Genomic DNA, 15,467 nt, shown 5'->3' with positions numbered 1-15,467 from the left:
CCACTTTTCACCATTGATTTCAAATACTTTTTCAAAGGTTTTAATCAGTTTTAGGAAATTTTATTATGATTTCCATGTATTTGTAGTTTCAAGGCTTTTTTCAGAAAACTTAGGGAAAATGATGGCAAAATGGAAGAAATCCACTTTTTCAGCTCAGAGTCAGACCGTCAGAAGTTCAGCCTCATATGAATTCTTTATCACCGTCTGATCCAGCTCAACTTTTGAGACAATCAAGAGGAGACAACCAGCTTTTTATAGCACTTTACATCACAAAGATCCAACAGTGCAATCAAACGATACATGGAGAACAAGTTGACCCATTTCACCAGTTCCGGAAGACTCTCACCTGCGGGAAACATATGTTTTACCTGCCCTAGAAGACTCTCACCCCCGGTGGACCTTAGGACGAGCCACAAGGCCCAACATCAAAGCCCATTTCGCCATTCCTCTTCAGAGAAGCCCTAAATGAGACCTGGAAGACCTTATGACCTATAAATACATTGTTTAGCAGTCCTAAACGGGTGTGTGCTCGTGTACTGAGATTTTGAGCCACCAAACTTTGTTTTTCTAGGGTTAGGCGATGGAGATGAGGATTCTTCCCCAGATCCATTGTTCTTTCTCCTTTCTATTCTACTAACTTTTCTATTTCGTTCTTTTGCATTCTTCTATGTCTTTTATCGTTCATTGCATCATGTAGATTTGTCCCAGAGATTCAAGTTGTTTTAAGAGTCATCGATGAGCATATATATCGATTAGGATTTCTATAGTTCTAAACCATATTCTGGATCTCATCTCTTCTAAGTTGTTCATATTGCATGAGAGTAGATTCATGACCTATTCTCTGAGCCTAGGATCGATCAGAACCACGAGAGTATTGTATCAGATCAGCCATACCTAGCTTCAGAAGAACATAGTCGTTATAGGAGTCGAAAGCTACCTATAGAGAAGATGTGAGCAGACGAATTCAATGTCTAATTCATGATCTTATTATTGACATGAGAGCGAGAGTTAATTGTCAGATCTGATTGATTAGTTGATTAAGATGACGAGAGTTTGTTGATCATACATATGTCTATTCTAGTTCCATGCAGATTCCCAGAAACAGATGAAGATAAATCGCCCGGAAGCTAATTGTAAATGCCACCATACATCGATTATAGTAAACCGGAGAAGTCTAAATTGCCACCTATGAGTTTAAGAGTCCTTTGTTTGAGTTGATATGCTTGAGATATTCTTTTAACAATTCATCCTGCATTGCATTTATTTCTTGTGAATATTAGATTAGGTTTAGTTTAGGAATCTTAACCAAAAACCCCAAAAAATTTTACTGGTTTATGACTTTGCTTACTTCCCAGTTTGTTATTTCTCGCAGATTAGACATCCTCCCTATGGATCGACACCCTAAGTTCTACAATGTACATCTGTGCACTTTCAGATTTTAGGATTTAATAAATTTAAAACTTTCTTTATGGACCAATGGGCTTGTATGAAAAACAACCTTAGGCCCGTAGCCCATTATACACTTATGAAAAATACAGTCTTTATATGCTTGACACTGTAACTTCTCATGATGAAAGTTTAAGTGTTGAATCAAGGGGTACTAAACGAAAGTTTGAAAATGCAAGTTCAGAAACTCTGTGGCACAAACGCTTAGGACACATTTTTAGAAATAGAATTGAGCGACTTGTGTCAGATGGTATATTGAGTTCTATTGACTTCACAAATTGTGATATCTGTGTGTATTGCATGAAAGGAAAACAGACTAAACATAAGAAATTAGGTGCATATAGAGCTACAGAAGTCCTTGAGTTGATACATACAGATATTTGTGGACCATTCCCTACGGCTGCTTGGAACTGTCAACAATACTTCATATCATTTATTGACGATTATTCTCGATATGCACACTTATTTCTTATTCATGAAAAGTCAGAGTCTATAGACGTGTTCAAGAAGTTTAAGGCTGAAGTTGAGAACCAACTTGAGCGAAGGATAAAGTCTGTGAGATCTGATCGTGGTGGTGAATATTACGGTCGATATGATGGTTCAGGTGAAGAACGTCCAGGACCATTTGCCAAATACCTAGAGGAGTGTGGAATTGTTCCTCAGTACACTATGCCTGGGTCTCCCAGTATGAATGGTGTATCTGAAAGACGCAATCGCACTCTTAAGGACATGGTAAGGAGTATGATTTCTCATCCCACCTTGCCTGAATCACTCTGGGGAGAGGCACTAAAGACTGCAGTTTACATTCTTAACGGAGTACCAACTAAAGCAACTTCTAAAACACCTTATGAGCTTTGGACTGGTAGAAAACCTAGTCTGAAGCATTTACACATTTTGGGATGTCCAACTGAGGCTAGGCCTTACAGGCCATTTGAAAAGAAATTGGACTCCAGAACTGTGAGCAATTACTTTGTTGGTTATTCAGAGCGATCTAGGGGCTATAAGTTTTATGATCCCACACAGAAGATTATTTTTGTGACGGGAACATCCACGTTCTTTGAGGATATTGAATTTGGGGGGGGGGGGGGAGAAATAAAGTTAAGGACATCATCTTTGAGGAAGAATCGGTTTCAGTTTCTAATCTGATTCATATAGTTGCTTTTGACAATGCAATGTTGGAACTTCAAGTTGATACAGAAATCCTTCCTCCAAATGAAGATGACAATGTTATCGACCATGAAGGTCAAATTCAAGATCCTCAAGAAGTAGTGAAATAAGAACAAATGCTTTTGCGGCGATCCACTAGAGAAAGAAGAAGCGTTATTATGGATGATTACATAGTGTTTCTTATGGAACAAGAGAAAAATCAAACCCAGTTGGAAGATGATCCTATCAACTTCTGTGAGGCAATGAGTAGTTCCAAATCAGATAAATGGGTTAAAGCTTCTGAAGAAGAGTATCAGTCTATGCTAGCCAATAAAGTTTGGGGCCTCATCGAGTTACCAGAAGGAAAGAAACTAACTGGTTGCAAATAGATATTTAAAACCAAATTGGACTCAAGTGGTACTGTCGAGAGGTATAAAGTTTGTCTAGTGGCTAAAGGATATACTCAGAAAGAAGGGACTGACTACAAAGAAACCTTTTCTCCAGTTTCATCAAAGGATTCTTTTAGGACAATCATGGCTCTTGTTGTATATTATGATTTAGAGCTTCATCAGATGGATGTCAAGACATCGTTTCTCAATGGAAACATTGATGAAACAATTTATATGGAGCAACCAGAAAACTTTGTAGTTGGTGACAAAAAAAAATGGTCTGCAAGTTAAAGAAATTCATCTATGGGCTAAAACAGGCTTCTCGTCAATGGTACCACAAGTTTCATGAGGTAATCACCTCATTTGATTTTGAGGTGAATTTGGTCAAAGATTGTGTGTATTAAAAGTTCAGTGGGAGTAAGTGCATTTTTCTGGTGTTGTATGTTGATGACATACTTCTGGCCACCAACGATATAGGCATGTTGCATGAGACCAAGAGATTTCTTAAGCAAAATTTTGTGATGAAAGATATTGGTGAATCATCTTTTGTATTAGGGATCCAGATTCATCGAGATAGAACTCGAGGTATTCTAGGATGATCACAAAAGAGCTATATCGATAAAGTACTCAAGAGATTTGGCATGTAGGATTGCGAACCGAGTGATACCCAAGTCGCTAAAGGAGATAAATTCTCTCTCAGTCAGTGCCCTAAAGGAAATTTGGAAATTCAGGAAATGCAAAAGATTCCTTATGCATCTGCAGTAGGAACTCTGATATATGCTCAGGTTTGTACGCGTCCGGATTTAGCGTACATTGTTGGAGTTTTGGGCAGATACTTAAGTAATCCAGGTTTGGACCATTGGAAAGTAGCCAAAAGGGTCATGAGGTACCTGCAAAGAACAAAGGACTTTATGCTCAAATATCATAGATCAGATAATTTGGAGATCATTGGGTATTGTGATTCTGGTTTTGCTGGATGTCAAGATAGTAAAAAGTCCACTTCAGGCTATGTGTTTCTGTTGGCTGGTGGAGCTATTGCATGGCGTAGTGCAAAACAATCACTCGTAGCTTCCTCCACAATGGCAGTAGAATTTGTAGCAGTTTTTGAGGCATCCAATCAGGGACTTTGGCTGAAGAATTTTGTCACAAGGCTGCGAATTCTTGAAGGAATTGAAAGACCATTAAAGATAATCAGCTGTTTTGTACTCCAACAAAAATAGGAGTGTGACAAAGTCCAAGTTTATTGAAATTAAGTTCCTGGTTGTTCAGGAGAGAGTACAAAGTGGAGAGATTTCCATAGAACACTTAGGGACAAACTCCATGATAGATGATCCTCTTACAAAAGGTATTCCACCCAAGGTCTTTCATGAGCATACTGCTCGGATGGGTGTTTCAGTGTTTGATAATCATTTGGTTTAGTGGGAGTTTGTCATTTGTTTGGGATGTTTTGGCTGTGTTTAAGCATATTTTATTCTGATCAGAAATAAAGTTTTACAGTTTACATTTTGTGCAATAAAGTTAAAGGATCTCAATAAAGTAGGACCGGTTGAAAATCGACATGTATTGATCACTTTTCATGTGATTTTCATGCCACACTTTTCATAATTGATCTCTGTCATTCAATTATACTGATTTCAGTGACCATAGAAGGTTTAGTTATGATTGCTATAACGAAGACTGCTATGATCCTATGTTGTTATAGTTAATGGACGTGATTGTTTATGCCCTGATATATAATGACAATTTTTGAGCTCATAAAGTCTATCACATTTTCAGATACACATGTGACCCAGTGGGAGATTGTAAAAATTATTTGGGGTCACACATGTATAATCAATGTGTTAGGGTCATTATTTAAAATAGTTAAAATTTATGTGGTCAATTTGGTATTAAAGAAAAGATTAATGGGACATAAATGTTATGAAAAATTAATGTGAGGATACATTCAGTAATTTCTAATTTGATGACGTGCCGAAATAGAAATTATTTCTCTATATCAATAGAGAGGTTATGGTTTCTGCAGCAACCTTAATGAGAAATACAGAAACTCCTTGCATCCCATCAACAGAGACCTATAACCATTCAGGGTTTGTTGTGGAAGAACCATAGCCAAATTCAGAGCATAAATCATGGATCCAAAAGATAAGCTTCCACTTCATGCTATAGTGGTTTATAAAGATTTAAAACCTTTCATTAGTCACTAGTTTTTTGGGTATTTTTATTAATTTTCTCAAATTGACTTATACCATAGTATACCAAAATTAACAAAATAATTAAATTTTGAACCAAATCACTGAACCGAACCAAGTATAAACCAAAATCAGCTGATTTAAATCGAATTTCAATACAAAACAAATTCGTTTGGTTTAGGTAAAATTTATAATACCAGAACTAACCGATAATCGAACAGATCAAAGCCTAATTTGTTTAGTTAATTTCAGTAAAGGTTTTAAGAACCGAACTAACTAAAAACCAAAGAATAGACCAGTTCGGGTTGCTTAATGGAATCTATATATTGGATAAACTCCAACCGCTGGGTTGTACAATTATCCTTGTCAATACATATTTTGAATTTCTCAGATGGATTCAAGCATTAAAAAGAAAAAAAATGAGGTTTGTATTATTTAAAATGCATCATAGTACAAACAAAAACTATATCGAGATTAGAATAACCTAAATCATTTGAGGTCTGATCGATAAGAAACCAATATGATACATAGATCCTATTAGGCTTGAAAAGCCCATGTCCAATTTTTTTAATTAGTATGATATTGTTCATTTTGGGCTGAACTGGCAAAACCCGTACGGATTTGATTTTGGACTCTAAACCCAAAAGACTTCATACTAATTGGAGTTGAACATTACTTATATACTATACCATATTGGTATAAACTTCCGATGTGGGACTGGATTGATTCCCAATAATCTCTCCCTAAAACCAAAGACCAAATTAACTCTTGGTCTCCAACTTACAGTGATACCTTGTACCATCTTGTACATCTTAATCGCAAAGTCACCTTGAGAATTTCTCTTCCCACAATGAACATTTAGCCCAACCCACTTTTCCATGTCTACCTTTTCTTAACATGGGCTCTGCTACCATTTATTGGGTTTCAAGCTCATGTCCAGCTTTTTCAGTTTGTATGATATTGTCTGCTTTGGGCTCAATTGGCAAAACCCGCACGGATTTGATTTTGGGCTCTTTCCCAAAAAACCTCATACTAATTGGAATTGAACATTACTTATATACTAGACCATATTGGTCTAAATTTCTAATATGGGACTTTGGATTGATTCGTAACAGATCCAATTTGGCATCAGAAAAGTCACCTTTTTTTTTAAAGATGTCTGACGAGGAATCATAAGGCTTACTTACTTTTATGATGAGATGATGACGCTGATCAACTACCATGATGGACATATTAGAATGGTGTGCGACCTAATAAGGTCGTTGACGTGCTGATACTGAATACATCTTCCAGAAAATGGAGCAGAAACACTACTGAGATTCCAGATCACCATCAAAGAGCAACAGTATGGGACAAGACTGTTGACCTTTTCATGAGGAAGCCATTGTTGGGCTGTACAATTACTTTTATTACTGGAGATTTTGACTTCTTTAGATGGATTTGAGCATTAATTGAAAAAATAAAATAATGTTAGTATTCTTTAAATCGCATCATATTACAAACAAAAACCAAATCGAGATTTAAACACCTTAAAAATTATTTATGGTCTGATCGATTAAAAACCAAGATGATGCATAAATTTGTAGATATAAGGTCTGTAACTGCAAGTATGGATTTACCTAGTTTAGGTTCAGCGCCTCCGAGTAATTGAGTAAGAAAGAGGGTTCATCTATTCGTATCAATGAGGGAGTACAACAAATAAATAAATAAAAGGCCGTTGAAATAATGAGAGGAAAAATGTTTGATATTCGAATCTGCAACAGGTTTCCTTTTCTATTCTTTTCTTTTTAACTTCGGTAGATTTTTGTTAAAGAAGACAAACGTTCAAAATAGTCCTGAGAATTTAACCAGATCGAGCAAACCATACTGACCCGAACCAAACTCTTTGGTTTTCGGTTTTCTCTCGATTTTGGAGGTCTGAACACGATCGGCAATTTTCAAAATTAGAATCGGTTAGTAGTTTTTTTTTAATTATTTTTCGCAAACCAACTTATACCATATTATACCAAAACTGTCGAAATAATTGAATTTTGAACCAGATAACCAAATATAACCAAAACCAGCCGATTTGAATGAATTTCAATATGAAACAAAAAAATTCGATTAGAATACCAGAACAAACCGATAATTGAACAGAACCGGTTCTAGTTAATTTCGGTAAAACTTTTAAAAACAACTAACTAAAAACCAAAAAACGGACCGGTTCGGTTTGGTTAATGGAATTCTCAAGCCTCGTTCAAAACAGTATCAAAGGTAATACACCATTACGTGGCCCAAACCATAAAACAAAATATAAAAAGCTCAGGTAGAAAAGCAAGACGTTTTAAAGCGGTGACAAACATATCTCCATATTCACAATCACTGCCTCTCAATCGCTAATCTGTAAAGAAATCCAAATTTACGAAGAAGTATAAAATGAATGTGATAGTTTAACCAAAAAGAACCTCACCTTTATTACCTCTTCAAAAATGAACCTGGCCAACTCACCATCATGCTCGAGTTCCGGCTTTCTTTTGGTGTCAAATCAAACCATTTCTAAAATTTAAAAAAACTGAAATTTAGTAAAAGTTTAACAAAAAAAATTAAAAATCAATAAATAAAATATCTAATAGAATGATGGTATTTGTAATGTTTAGATTAGTGTATTCGACTTCAAATGTTCTAGTATAAATATGTACATAATTTCTGTCTAATTCTCTCACATCCTTTTAAATTGTTTAACTCTTCCTTCTTCTTCAAATGAGTTCGTACTATACTTAAAAAAGCTACGTTTTAAATACATAGAACAGTGATCATAAGATTTTAAACTATATATATTTATTTGTGTAGTGATTTGCTTACATGTCGCGCTCACAGCGATTTTTACAGTGTTTCGGTTACGTGTCAGCTTCAAAATGAGTTTCGGCTGCATAAAGACATTTTTACTCCATTTATCGATTATGTGTCATTTTTTTATTGGTTCTTATCTGATGATGTGTTAAAAATAACTTAAAACAAACTGTTCTAAATTATTGTGGTTTAATGCTTAATTTCGCTGTCAAATCAAACCATTTCTAAAATTTAAAAAAACCGAAATTTCGTAAAAATTTAACAAAAAAAATATTATAAATCAATAAATAGAATATCTAATGGAATGATGGTATTTGTGATGTTTAGATTAGTGTATTCGACTTCAAATGTTTTAGTATAAATATGTACATGATTTCTCTCTAATTCTCTCACACCCTTTCTAAATTGTTTAACTCTTCCTTCTTCTTCAAATGAGTTCATACAGTACTTCAAAAAACTACGTTTTAAATACATAGAACCGTGATCAAAAGATTTTAAACTATTTAAACTAAATTATTTGAATACAAATATGTTTTTATCTACATTCTTCTATATTGTTTTCACGATAATGTCTTCAAACATTAAAATACAGTAAAACCTCTATAAATTAATAATGTTGGGACCATGATATTTTATTGATTTATCGTGGATAAATTAATAATTTTTAATTTATAGAGAAAATTTGTTTTCCACATATTATTTTCTAAAACTTTCTTTGGAATAATGTTATATTTTAATATTTTAATAAATTTTATAATATAAATTATAATTAACCATCATAATTATCGCAGTAAAATAGTTTTTAACAACATATTGGATTATCCATGTAAAAATATACATGTTTATAATTTCCATTTGAATGAATTCATTTATTTTTATTCTTGAGTATATTTGTTTGTTAGATTTCCTTGCATTTTAATGTTGGAAGACATGATCATGAAAACAATATAGAATAGAAGAGAGTAAATAAAAACATAATAGTATCCAAATAATTTAGTGTAAATAATTTAGTGTAATCCAAGAGGAGAAATAAATCCGAAGAGGGGCATTCGTCAGGGTGATCCTCTCTCACCCTATCTATTTATACTATGTACGGAGGTCCTAATTGCAAACATAAAGAAAGCGGAAAGAGATAAATCACTAACAGGTCTCAAGATTGCAAGAGCGAGTCCGTCGGTGTCTCATCTGCTATTTGCAGATGATAGTCTATTTTTTTGTAAAGCTACTAAAGAGGAATGTCAAATGATACTTCACATACTCAGTCAATACGAAAAAGTATCTGGCCAAAAGATAAAATATGATAAGTCATCAGTGTAATTTGGTCATAAGGTCCTTGATAGGGTACAAAGTGAGTTAAAACAGATCTTAGGAATAGCAAATGTTGGAGGTATGGGGTACTATTTAGGACTCCCGGAGAGTCTTGGAGGGGCAAAGAGTAAAATCTTTAACTATGTAGTAGAAAGACAACAAGATAAGGTAAATGGCTGGACCTCAAAATTGTTATCAAAAGGGGGTAAGGAGGTTTTAATTAAATCATTTGCATCGGCTAAGCCCACCTTTGTTATGTCATGTTTCCGCCTATCCAAAGCGGTAACATCAAAGCTATCTAGTGCGGTGTCAAGATACTGGTGGTCATCAAATGGGAACCAAAAAGGAATGCACTGGCTGGCATGGCAAAAATTGTGTAGGAGTAAATCAGAGGGAGGAATGGGTTTCCCAAATTTGATTCATGTTAATACGGCTTTGTTGGAAAAACAGATGTGGCAATTAATAGAAAAACCACAGTCCTTGTTTGCAAGAGTTTTTAAAGGAAGGTATTACCGAAATTCAGATCCTCTTGATCCTATCAAATCATATTCACCATCATGTGGATGGCGTAGCATTATCTCGGCAAGATCTCTGGTTATCAAAGGGCTAATCAAAAGAGTCGGTTCTGGGGCTTCTATCTCTGTATGGAATGACCCATAGATACTTTCTTCTCGCCCAAGGTCTGCCATATGTAAGGGTTATAATTATTACCCGAATTTAAAGGTCAATCACTTGATTGACCGAGTGACATATACGTGGAATCTTGGATTGATTAACGCAATTTTTGACCCAGCAGATGTGGAAATAATCCGGGGTATCCCTATAAGTAGCACGTACAGACCAGATACTCTTAGCTGGTTCTACTCAAAGACTGGACGTTATACGGTAAAATCTGGTTATCAAGTGCAAAATCAGTATGCACAAACTGAGCTTGAGATGTTCTATGGACCGGACATTAAAAAATTACAAGCACAAGTCTGGCACTTGAAATGCCCACCTAAACTAAGACATTTCATTTGGCAAGCTATATCAGGATGCTTGCCAATGGCTATGAATCTCAAAAATCGGAGTGTGATGCCCAATGCTTTCGGTGTGGAGCAGAAGAGGAAACAATAAATCATGCCCTCTTTGAATGTCCACCACCCTGCAAGTATGGGCTCTATCTCGGATACCCTCTCCTACAGGAGGCTTCCCAATGTCTTCGGTCTTTACAAATGTTGATTATCTTTTTTGAAGACTTCCAAAAGACAATAAAAACACACAATTCCCATGGATAGTATGGTATATCTGGAAAGCAAGGACTGAAAAGTTTTATTCAAATATAGATAAGGATCAATCACTAACACTAAAGATTGCGGAAACAGAAGTGGCACTTTGGGAAGAATCACAGCAGAGTGACTCGGCATCCATTCCTCAAATTGCAACAAATCCTACTACCACCCTTCATTATACGGGATGGTGGTGCTATATAAATGGGTCTTGGAAGGAATCAGACAAAGCAACTGGTCTAGGATGGTATTACTTTAAGGATGGATCGGAAGATCATATTCTGGGAGCAAGAAATACACGTAAAAGCTTATCACCACTACATGCTGAATTCAAAGCACTTATATGGGCTATGCTCTGTATGAGTGCAAACCAGAAGACGGAGGTAGGCTTTGCAATGGATTGTTCAGAATTGGTGAGGATGGTGTCGTCACCAGAAGAATAACCAGCTTTTGACCTACATTTGGAGGAGTTTGTGAAGAGTAAGGAGGCATTCACCTTTTTTTCATTATCACATATTCCACGCGCAAAAAATATGAAAGTAGACAACCTAGCACGAAGTGCACGGATCTACTCTCAAGATGTTGTATATGTAAACTCGGTACCACCGGTTTGGATTTCTGAACCGTTCTACGTATCTAGGCTGTCGACAAAAAAAAAAAAAAATTAGTGTAAATACTTTTGAAATCTTTTGATCGATATTTTATGTATTTTAGACGTAATTTTTTAAAATGCCGTATGAACTTATACGATTTTGATCACTGTTTTATGTGTTTTAAACATCACAAATACCGTCATTCCATTAGTATATATATATTTTGAACTTTTTTGTTAGAGTTTTTTTTTTTAATTTCAGTTTTTTTTTTCTTGAAATGACATTCCATTACTTTTTAAATAGTTTCCATTTTTTGTTTCTTTTAACATTTTTGTTAGATTTTTTCTAAATTTCGAAAACATAAGAACTGGTAAACACTAAGAGATATAGATTCTATTTTTGTTAATTTTGTTAATTTTTTTAAAAAAAATTCGGTTATATATAATTTTAAAAACAGTTTGATTGACTATGAAATTAAACAGTAAACCATATTTACACTGGTTTGTTTTAAGTTTTTTTTACATATCATCAGATAAGAACCAATCAAAAATGACACATAATTGCAAATAGGGCTAAACGGTCTGTTTATAGCCGAAATTCATTCTGAAGCTCACACATAAGCGAAAAGCTGTGAAACTCGCTGTAAAACGTTTTTTTAAATTTTTTTTCTAAATTTTGGTTTTATATAATTTCAAAAACGATATTCTATAGCTTTTTAGATAGATTTCATTTTTGTTTCTTTTAACATTTTTTGTTAGATTTTTTCTAAATTTTGGAAACATAAGAAATGGTAAACACTAAGAGCTATAATTTTTTTTTTAAGAGAAACGTTTTTTAAATTTTTTTTCTAAATTTTGGTTTTGTATAATTTCAAAAACGGTTTGGTTAACTACAAAATTAAGCATTAAATCATATTAATTTAAATCGGTTTGTTTTAAGTTTTTTTTTACTCATCATCAGTTAGGAACCAATTAAAAATAATTCTAAATAGGGCTAAAGTCTTTTTGCAACGAAAACTCATTCTGGAACTGACACGTAAGCGAAAAGCTGTGAAACTTGCTGTGAGCACGACACGTAAGCAAATCACTACACAAATAAGTATATAGAGTTATAAAAAAATTCATGGCTACTATCAGTATTATTTATGATAAAATTGAAAATAACACTACAATACATCTTAAAACATTTACAGGTAAGAAAATCAATTATCACATCAAAAAATCATCATAAATTTTGAATGTATATAGTAAAACAGCAATAAAAGCTACTGATATAATAATTTGAGAAATGAGAACGAATGAGATTTCAAGTTTAAGTAAAAACAAATGAATTAGTCATATTTTGGAATATTATATTTACATATTTTTATATAAATTTATATAATTATTAATTTATGTTTTTGTTGGGACCATATATTTACATAAGAGTTTCAAAAAAAATATTATCTTATTATCTTATCAAATTTGATGGGTTTTTACATTGGCCCGACTTGGAACCAGCAAAATTTATTAATTTATAGTGATTATTAATTTATAGAGTATTAATTTATAAATGTTCTACTGTATAAGAAAATCTAATAAAAAAATATTCTGAGGTCTCAATTTCTCCTCTGTCTTCTTCTACACCCAAAAACCCGAATTTGAAAACAGAGCTCGATGAAGAAGACCACATTTTCTAAAAGCCAATGAATAACTAATACGACATTGTTTCTGTTTTTTTTTAATAAACGCTCATAAAATGTATATATACTATGAGAGTTCGTTGGATTACCAATAAATAATAATGGTCTAGTGGTTTCTATGCTTTGTTTGAAGGGTGCTGTGCAGGGTTTATTTCCCCGTCTACACAATTCTTTTTTTCAGTATTTTGAAAAACAACATCGCATAAATGTTCTCGTTCCAACGTGGTAAATGAGTCAGACTCTGTTAAAAATATGACGGAATTGAATAACGGATAAAAAGTCAATGCAAGATTTGGTCAAATTTTCTTATTTTGAAAAGTTAAAAAGTTAATGCATGAGTCAGACTCTGTCAGCTGCGGCCTGTGCTCACTTTCAGCCATCTGTTTCGACCGGCCACACTTCATCATCAACATTGTCACACACACACATTCTGATCTGGAGTGCAGAGTTGAGAGACAAGGACGACGCTTTGAGCGCGTTGTCACTTTCCTACAGGAGCAGCACCAGTTCGAAGCAGACACATCGGAGGATGAGTGATTGATCAGCACTTCACTGTCATTACGGTTCTATCATCATTTTCCTTTCTTTTATCTTATTTTACTTTTCGCTTTTATTCACCATCTTCTCACCAACTTTTTCACACTGGGGACAATGTGATTTAAGTCTGGGGGAGGATGTCTATCCGTACTAATCATTTTCTTGTTATTGCTTTTAAAATTTCAAGTACTTTTTAAATTTTAATATGTAACCTATTCGACCTTAAGTATTTTTTAGGAATGTTTGACACAAAACTATGATGATTTAGACCTGCACGCTTCTACACTATGCATGACAGCTCATTTGTGGTTAGCACTAGACTAGGCGGTAGCTAGAGTACTTGCACTACGAACTCCCACCAGAGGACTTCTATTCATGGAGACTCTTTCTGACAGGATATACTAGCTCATTTTATTTGACCTTAATATTGATATCTAATTTTCTCATCATTAATCTTAGGCAGGCATCAAAATATACATCTAGGACGTCTTTTACCCTCATTTTTACCACTTTTTGTCTTCCTAGTTGGCCAGTTCATCTTTATCTGGTACCATACCCTAAACCCAAAACCCTTGTTTTCAATCCTCATGCATTCTCTCTTTAGTTTATATCAGCGATATGTGCAAAATCGTCGGAGAGAAGAGGAGCGACGCAGTTTTCAGTCACTCACAAGGAAGACTGAATGGAATTGGGAAGGAAGAATATCAGAAACCTCATGAAGCTTTACAAGACTGATCTTAATTGGTAATTTCGTGCTCTGTATGACTCTATATCTAAATGTTTCCCTCTCTTTCAAAAAAAAAAAAATGAATGAAAAGAGAGAAGAAAACAAAAAGCCTAATGAGTCTTAGATTGTCGAAATTTTTGGAGCAAGAAGCAACCACTATCCGTTTAAGGAGCTATGGTTTTGAAAGATTTACAAAAATCTAAGTCTGGGGGAGTTAGAAGAGAACTTGAGGAAGAAGACCAGGAATCTATGGCAAGAAGAAAGTGACTGAAAACTGTTGATACCAACAGCTTCACTCTCTCTTGCGGTTTTGCATAATATCTTGGATCCTCTAGATCTTCAGATAACCCGTAAACACTTTAAGCCCTCTTCCTAGAATAACCCTTTTTACACCTAGCTTAGATTGCCTTGCCTAGACTTTCTTTGATGAGAACCACCAAGATTTTTAATGAATGTTAAGAGCTAGTTGACTGGAAGTTAGATCTTAGTGCATAGATTTCCACATGACGGATTAATGATGCGTGTCAACTGCGTGATTTGAATGGCACTCCACTTGATGTGCCTTTATCACTTCCGGTGCATGGAGGTTTTACACTTTCTCCTTGAGGAGCCGTTTTCTTTCCTTTACTCTTCTTTCGGACCTTAACATTGTTTAAAACCCTTTTTGTGTTTTCGATCAGCTCCTGGATCTGGTCCTCACTAGTTTCTGTTGCATCCGGTGGAATGATGATCTTGATCTTTGCAAAAGCTTTCGGCTTCTCCTTTTCTTTCTCTTTTGGCCGGCTTCCTTTGCTTGGAAAATCAGCTAGGATAGTCGGATAAAACCTTCAGCGATCTACATTGAGGAATACAACATGCCGGTTTGCGTGATCGATTACTGCTCCTACGGTAGCCAGAAATGGTCTTCCGAAAATGAGTGGCCTCTCCTTGTCTTTATCCATTTCCAGGACTTGGAAATCTTCTGGAACAATCTTGTCTCCTACTAGAACTTGTAGATCATGAATCTCCCCTTCAATATCTTTTTGAGATGAATCTCCAAAGATAACCTTGACTGTCGATGTCCTTAAGGTTTTAATGCCCAATTTTTTGGCAAACGTCTTTGACATGATGTTGACATTGGCTCCGGAATCGCACAGACAGTCTGTGAACTTGATTCCTGAAATGAAACATTGGAAAACAAAACGTCCCGAATCGTCGGCTTTTGTAAGCCTTTGAAACGGTGATTGTTGAGGTACCTTGAATGGTGGCTGCTTGGCATCGACATCCTTGTAAAGTGGTACAAAGATTGGGGTTTCTTCATTCTTTCCATCGGTTCTGGTTTCTTCTTCGGGCAGTGTGGTTATGGTATTGCAAA

The 15,467-nt window shown here is 34.9% G+C and overlaps 1 pseudogene; it reads left to right on the top strand.

Annotated features, from left to right (window-relative positions):
* Nucleotides 1-1,746: 1,746 nt before the first annotated feature.
* LOC112084160 overlaps nt 1,747-15,467 on the top strand; it is a 34,116-nt pseudogene continuing 20,395 nt past the window's right edge.

Source organism: Eutrema salsugineum, unplaced genomic scaffold, assembly GCF_000478725.1.
Source record: "Eutrema salsugineum unplaced genomic scaffold, Eutsalg1_0 scaffold_5, whole genome shotgun sequence".
NCBI classification, from domain to species: Eukaryota; Viridiplantae; Streptophyta; class Magnoliopsida; order Brassicales; family Brassicaceae; genus Eutrema; species Eutrema salsugineum.
This window is presented reverse-complemented; position numbering and strand designations above follow the sequence as displayed.